This window comes from Glossina fuscipes, unplaced genomic scaffold (assembly GCF_014805625.2).
Source record: "Glossina fuscipes isolate IAEA_lab_2018 unplaced genomic scaffold, Yale_Gfus_2 89, whole genome shotgun sequence".
Classification (NCBI taxonomy): Eukaryota; Metazoa; Arthropoda; class Insecta; order Diptera; family Glossinidae; genus Glossina; species Glossina fuscipes.
Genome location: NW_023998443.1, coordinates 950,740 through 959,090, shown reverse-complemented (window position 1 = coordinate 959,090; position 8,351 = coordinate 950,740).

Below are 8,351 nucleotides of genomic sequence, written 5' to 3'. Positions count from 1 at the left end.
CACACATTATAATAATTTATTATTTTTAGAGAAAAAAAAAAATTAAAAAACTAGAGAACCTGTGCTTAGCTTTCTTTCCCGCTTATAGAATTTTCTTTTTGTAAATAATTTTTTCCTTAAAATTTTTTTTTTAATCTATAAAATCTAAACTGTATCTTAATCCGTTAATTCATTAATTAATTAATCTACTGTAACTATGTAACTACAGATACAGATAATATGTTTAATTTTTACTTGTTTTTAGTTTTTTTTTTTTTTTTTTTTTTTTAATCTTCTTCATCTTGTGCGACGCTATTACTGCTACACTTATGTTTAAAAGCCTATGAAAATCAATGACAGAAAATCAAGTGATAGTGTGAAAAATTGTTTAAAACAAGATCGAGGAAGAGAATAAAACGGAATGAGAGGGAGAGAAATAGGTAGAGAGGGAGAGAAAATTAAAACATAAATAATAAAAAAATTGCAAACTAATATATAATGAAATTAAAAATTTTAATAAAATCATAATAATTGATTATTATATGAAATATTCTTATTATTATTAAATATATATTTAAAAAATTGAAAAAAAAAAATGTTAAAAAAATTACAATGAAAAAAAAAATTAATAAAAATCCAAAAAAACTTGCAAGAAAACTATAAAATTTATTTTCTTTTATTACCGACTAAGGAAATTATGAAATATTACCTTGAGGGTAAAAGCTTAGATCAGTATGACCTCAAGTTCATATTAAAGAGTTGTCCAGTATTCTGTTAGTTATATACATGGGAAAGTAAATATTAAACTGGAATTATTGTATGAAATTTTTGGATTGATTTCTTTTTTGTACTCTGGCCATTTCTTAAACAGAGATTAATTGTTATTCGTAATTTTTGGTGCTAACTATTACACCGGACTTTAACAGACCACACGACTGTTTTACCATCAAATCCCTGGGGAGGGAGATGGGTCTCGCTATTGAGCAAACTCGATATCGAATTTATAATCTGGGTCGATGGTTTCTCTTAACCAGAATTGGGGGTACCCGATGGCGTATGAGCATTAGCTTGATATCTAATGCAAAGCACCATTTTGTGGCTCAATATTAAAATAGCTATCGAACTTTATGTTCAAAAGGAATTATTTGACAAAATCAATGGAAAGATTACTTAATCTCACAAGTTCCAAAATTTTGTGAAAAAAATTAAATCAAATAATCGTTTTCGATGCTCTTCTCCGCTCGTGCCGCAAATTTTGAAAGGTGATAAAATAATATGGACTTAACGAAAAAATTGCTGAAAGTGACAAAAGTAAAGGTATGGGGTTATTAAAGACTAGGTGAGTACTTTAGAGAAGTGATCTGCAGTATCTCTTTGATCGAAATTTAGTCGCCCAGAGAAAATGGGTGATAATACCATTCAAAAAACCGACCAGTTTTTTAAATCTACGGCGACAACATTCAAGCATATTTTGCACCATACAGCTTACAGCGTTCGTTGGAAATACCAGACGAAAGCATGTAGTGAATAATGAAAAACACCAAACCCCAATAAAGAGACGCATCAAAAATGCAGAAGTTACAAAAATCAAATAAACCTTGTTTGAACGAGAAACCAAACTCGATACGAAAGCATCGAGTACCATCATCTTAAAATGCGATCGTATTGCTTTTGTCATTCGAGACGTCTTCGCGTGGTTATCAGAAAGGATTATAAGAAGAGGAGGAGACGGTGCGAAAGATCACTGCTGGCAGTTTGTTCCAAAGGCGGGAAATATGGTTAAGGGATGACGAGGGGCGGTAGTGTGTTGTGCAACACACGGGTAAGTTCGAAACGGTTGGATGGGAACATTGATAAAGATGTATAGTCTTGTTAAAGGACTTAGTTAGTGGACAAATACTTCTTTATCTCTGTGGAATACTTGCCCTGTATATACTTATGTACAAACGCAATAGAGCTCACATTACGCCGATTCTCGGACATATCGAGACCTTTGGATATACTTTCGTCGCCCACGAGCACTTGATCTTTTTGCTGCATACGGCTGAGGCTCTCCAAGAGAAGTGTGTACGAGGACACCCACATGCGAGTTATAGTCTAAGTTTGGCTGCATATAGGGGGCGCAAATTGCTTTAAAAAAATTATGCCCTTTCGACACTTCGAACACATGTTCTGTTCAACGAACATTCTTTTGTATTTTCATGTCGAGAACAACAAGAGCTAGCGATTCTTATACATTGACAGCACTAAAAGGAACGGGATGTTGATCACATTTCCTGTGGGTTTTGATGGCGCTAAAGCTTGCTCTATTAGTGCGATTGCATTTAGATATTTTTATTTAGTGTGTCGCTTATCATGCAGCGTTTGCTCTACACGGCACACAAAGAGTGACACAACGCCAATGTCTGTTACCTGCAGGAGATCGTTAATGAGTACCCGGAAGAGGGAGCGAGCGAGTACTCAGGAAGTTTTTGTTTTTTAAAATCCTTCCATAAAAACGAATTACTCGACACTGGATATAAAATTATATTTAAAGTCAAAAAAAGAAAGGTAATAGCAGTTGCGGAAAACACCCCCTTCGCATAAGCAAAACATTAGCGTTACTCTCAACGTTTAAAAGTTAGTGTTTCCTTTTGCCATATTTCAATACGAGATACACAAATACAAATATCTTTGTTGGTTAAACATGGGTACACTACCTTGCCGGTTTAACCACACGATGCCCGATGACACGTGTGTTAATTTGGCGTAACCACCGCCCTTCAGAGAGTTAGAAAATCCTTATAGGCTAGGGGCCCAAACTATAGTGGAGACACCAGATTTTGAATGGCTCAACAAGTGCACTTTGGGGAGTGTTGAGACCTATCACTACTTCTAATTAGTCGCTTTAGGAATGATAGAAATCACAACCACCTCGATACCCCCCGAAGGGCCGTACCCAGCAGTTAGGACTGCGGTACATCAATGCTGTCACCTCTACCCGCAGGTACTCGTCACATAATGAGCGGGCTCCTTACCTCCGCGGAGCTTAAAGTTAGACTTTAAAGCCTTCAGCCTTACTTTATGCGACATAGTCAATCTTGCCGTCGGATTAACCATACAATTCCGGCTAGCCAACACCGGACTATCCTTCTTCAAGACATATTAGCGACGGGTGCTATATCTGACATGGCGGGCGGTACCGTACCATGCTCTCGACTGTTACTGTGTCAACGTATTTTTACTTAACCAGATACCAGCTGATTTTGGTTAGTATTTCCTTCATAGAAAAAGCTTGTGAGAAAAGAGTCTTTCTTCTATGTTATTTTTTTAGAAGAGTTGTCGCCAAGTTATAGATAGTCTAAGCCTTAAACTTGTCTTCGCCGATCGAGACCGTTTCCAGGACTCACCATGAGGAGGTGAGAGTGTCGGCACATCTGTGCTCCCCCAAAAGCATAGTTTATCACCTAATACTCAAATAGAAAAAAAAAAAAATAAAAAAAAGACGAAGGCAGATAAAACGAATTATTAGGCAATTAAGATTATTACATAATGAAGAATTATCAGCCGATTAATGATATATAAATTATGTTAATAAATCGAATTGACAGCAAATAATAATTATAATCCTTGAACTGAATATTGGATAAACATATGAAAACATATAGCAATCGAAGAGTTTCTTGTTTTTAATGCTGCACAAGACAAGCATTATGCTCGCTATTCGGATGTTGCGGGTAAAGATATGGGCTGAGGTTCTTAAATTCCTATATGTTCTTATAAGTAAATAAATCATGAACAGGGCCAATAATTTTTATATCCTTTCAACTGTTGTCTCTCAATAATAATATTTAAAGTAGCTTTGTAGCACCTTCGCGAAGACATATGTAAAAATTTGCAGTTTTTGTCTCGTCTTCACAGAAGGGCCGGTAGACGGACCAACAATCAGGAGTTTTTAACAAATTAATTGGATAAATATCACGTACAAATCGCATAACAAAACTGTATATAACATTCACATCTTATATGAAGAAGAGTTTTGGTCATTTCTTAATTTATTGATATTTCGTTATCTCTCTCTCTCTCTCTCTCTCTCTCTCTCTCTTTCTCTTTCTCCCCCCATCACTTAAATGGATATTTATTTATATTGCAGTGTGTGAAGGATGTATATGTTAATGCATCTGCAGTGTTAAGAATTTAATAGATTTTCATAGAATATTTGCTTAGAAAATTACATGAAATTTATTTTGATCTAATAATCGTTTTAATGTAACAAACCTTTAGGTTAAATGTAAATTAACCATGTTTAGTTTCTAAATTTATTAAAGCACTTTATCTATGCATGACGGTAAACTCAGGTGCAGATACACGCACATATTAAATAACCTGGGTTGGTCAATATTTGAAACAAACCTTCTCCGAGATTCGTGTAAAACTTATACGAATGCGTTTGCATATGCATGTATGTATGTATGTATGTATGTACATATATTTGTGGTAATCTTGAATAAAAAATTCATCTCATTAATTAGATTTTGATGTTGCGTACGTATATACATGTAGAAGCAGGTAGTAGTTGCTTGAGTTTATCATTGTTGTTCAGGGAAACGGGGAGACATGTTCATATAATTGTCTATAGTACAAATATGGCAACAACAAATACAAATATACATGTAACTGCTACTTGCATGACTTTTTCATATGCCGACGGGGTCTTTCCGTTTTGTATATATATATATATAAATATATTCGAATGTATGTAACGGAGCACCTATGTGCGCCATGGGCAATGTATTTGCAATAAATTGTGTCGAGTTAATGGCCAAATTAATGTTTGACGCACACCGGCAACTTTCTTGTAAACTTATATGTGTACTTATGTTTCAACATATGTACGCTGCTACATTAGTGTACATGTATAAATATACTCGAAGGTAATGTTTTAGATTAAAGCAAAGCATTAATATTGCAGAGGATATCCTTTATGTATATATCTATATATATATATATATATATAAATAGAGATACATACTAAGGATATATTGTAAACATAATTTCGGAAGTCTATAAATTATTAAGCTTTCAAAAATATAAATATTTAGCTATTTATGTTATTCATTCAACTCATATTCATAAAAATTAACGCGTGCGTGGAACAAACGTTAAATCTATAAATAAGCTTAATATTTTCTAGACTGCTTAGCATATTTAATTAGCAAAAGCGAACAATGTATATGAAGAAATTCTTGCTCATTCTATTTCTATGTCTTTACAATTTTTCATTCTTCTATTCTAGTTTTACATCTTGACCAAAATTCATCAAAATCAATGCAAGATTTTTCGAAGAAAAAAACAAAAATTACGTAAGTCTGCATGATAGATTGTTAGTGTAGTGTAATAAATATAAATAAAGGTCCAGATGCCTATAACTAAATATAGGCAAAGCATTCCTCTTGATCATATAGTAACGATATATGATTTAATTTTTTTTTTTTTCATTTCAAGTATTATTTTTTATACCAAGGATGTGTGTGTATATATGTACCGTAAATGCGCTTGCATTGTTGAGCTGGGATATATAAATAAATATATAGCCAATAAAGAATCTTGTTTATGTATAGAAATTGGGCGTAGATATGCACACACACATACACACACACACACACACACACACACAAATGCAAAATCATGTTTCAAACGTATCAACTTTAACGTTGGGCGTATATGTTCGCTCACTCTATGTGTGAGATTTGTTTGGCAATTTGAACTTTGCTACCAATATTCGCACTTTGTTAGAGGTTCAATTGTGTGTTACAATTATTTATAGTTAGGCAATGTGACTGTTTGACATTCGTTTGAAACTTTAATCGTTTATCTTACGGGTTAGCGGATGTGGTTTTGAGAGTCGATAGTTTTTGAATTTTGTGATTTAAAGATTTTAGTTCTATTTCCCTTTCATTTATATATACGCATTTCGTTTTTTCTTTTGAAGCCAAAGTAAAAATATTTGAAAAATACAGAATAAAAATAGAAAAAAATGAAAATATTATTGAAAAGCAAACTGAAAGTTAGTGTAAGTTTTTATCTTAGAGATCACCATGACTTTGAAAAATAGTTAAAAAAAATTATATAACCAAGTCTTAGTGATTTCTTTTATGCCAAATTCTAAATCTAAATAGAAATCTATCTACAGACTTAATATTTCAAGTGCCAGTTTTCGAACACGATGTCCGCCTGATGCAACGGCATAGAAAGACAAAAGCAAAGTTTCATTGAGCAAAGTTTGATATCCAAGATGTTGTTCGTTGTCGGCACGCAAACATCGCTAGTGTCGATAGCACCAAGTCTTGAATCGATTCTATTCAGCTATTAGAGTCTGTAAAGATTTAATATAAATATAAAACTGAGCCATTGAACTGTTGTGAATAAGTTTGATTTTTTTTTTTAAACTTTTTACTTCAATTGGTCGTGCAATCAGTACTAATGTCGACAAAGTCAAGCCTTCAATCAATTTCGTTTAATTGTTAGGCATTGTAAAGGTCGAATATAACTTCAAAATTGAACCATTGAATTATTGCAAATAAGCTTGATTTTCACTTCGAATTTTTTTAATTAATTACTACGGATTTATGGACAGACATCATATTAATATTTATATCGAATGATATTTGTCGTTTCCTGGAGGATAAAATGGATTTCAAATTTATGTAAAAAAACATAAAAATGAAAAAGTCATGGAATAAAATAACAAACAATCAATACAGCTTGCAGCGATTTTTTTAATATATTATACTAACGCTTACTTTGGTTTTGCTTATAAGTATGAAATCCTCATAAATTTGTTTGCGTTTGAAGTGCATGTAAAATATTAATTTGTTTTAATAACATTAATTATGCAGTTGTGTATTTAGCAAATGAAAATTGCTAAAGGTGTTTACAAAGAAAACCAATTAATTAAATATGCATTGAGCAGAAAGCTGCTTCAATATGCAGCACAACTTATGGCCCTCATACCATTTTGTGTGGAAAAAATAAATCAACAAAATATACAAAAGAATAAAGAAACTTTAAAATGATTATCAAAGGCAATTGTAAGCAACAATTGCTCCTGATCTCTGCTTGTGGTTTAATATTTATAGCTAAAGAATATCAGTGAGAAAAGAAAAGGAAAGAAAAGAAAAGAACAACATCTTATAGCAAATGCATGTTATAAGAGAAAAAAAAAAAAAAAAGATTAAAAAATAATAGAAAGGAAAATAAAATTGCAGAGAATAACTTAGTTGTACTGATGCTCAATACGTATAATATTACATACATAAGTATAACCAGCAACAATAACCAACGATTAGTACCGAATGAATTGTTAAATAAACACGGTAGACCACCGACATATAAACGCTTACATAGAGAGACACATAAGAGCATATATATATTTTCCATTTCTATATATATGTATATAAATAAATAAATCAGAGCATGTGTTAATTACACAATTGAAACCGCAGACAATTAATTTTCATGAAAGCAGATCTATTCAGTGTATTGTTTTGTGCTTTTTTCCCTTTTTTTTTTTTTCTCTTCTGCATTACTCGTTTTCATTTTAGATAACGTTGCTTTAATTCTAGAAATTTTTTACCCATTCATTCGCCTTTCGTATAATTGTAAAGGGTGTCCCAAACTGTACGGCTGGCTCAATGGAATACATACTGCCTCCATTCATTTTTGTATGCAAATCTTCTAGAAGATGTTATTATTTCTTGGGAACAGTTTAGCGTCACTTCCGGTGTTTCTTCGGACAGTCATCCTGTCCCGCTTTTATTTGTATTATCCGTGAATGACCTTTCGGCGTGCATTCAACAACCCCATGTTTTAATATTTGCAGATGACGTTAAATTGTCCCTCTTCGTTGACCCAGTGCATGGTACTGAAGTTCTTTAGTCTGATCTTGAGAACCTGTGCTCGTGGTGGGCAACCAATGGTATAGTGCTGAATCGAAACAAATGCAAGAAAATGCCTTTTGCATGGTGTAATACGACGATGCCTTCTTTTTATCGTAGTGACAATCACATCCTTGAAAATGTCTGCAAACTACAAAGAGTTAGGAGTTGTTTTTGATTCAAAGCTTAGGTTTGACAGTCACACTGAAGTGTCAGTTAATAAAGCCAGGTCCCTCTTAGGGTTTATAAAAAGCTGATCTAAAGAACTTAAAGGCCTATGCGTTACGAAATGTCTGCATACTTCTTTGGTTAGACCAACTCTTGAGTACTCGTCGGCTTCTTAGTTATAGATGCTCTTGAAGACTGTTCGGCGGGACTTCTTGATGCTGGGTTTACGGGATTTGGGGTGGGTTTCTGCCCTATCTCTTCGACCGTATAATAATAGATTGATGCTCT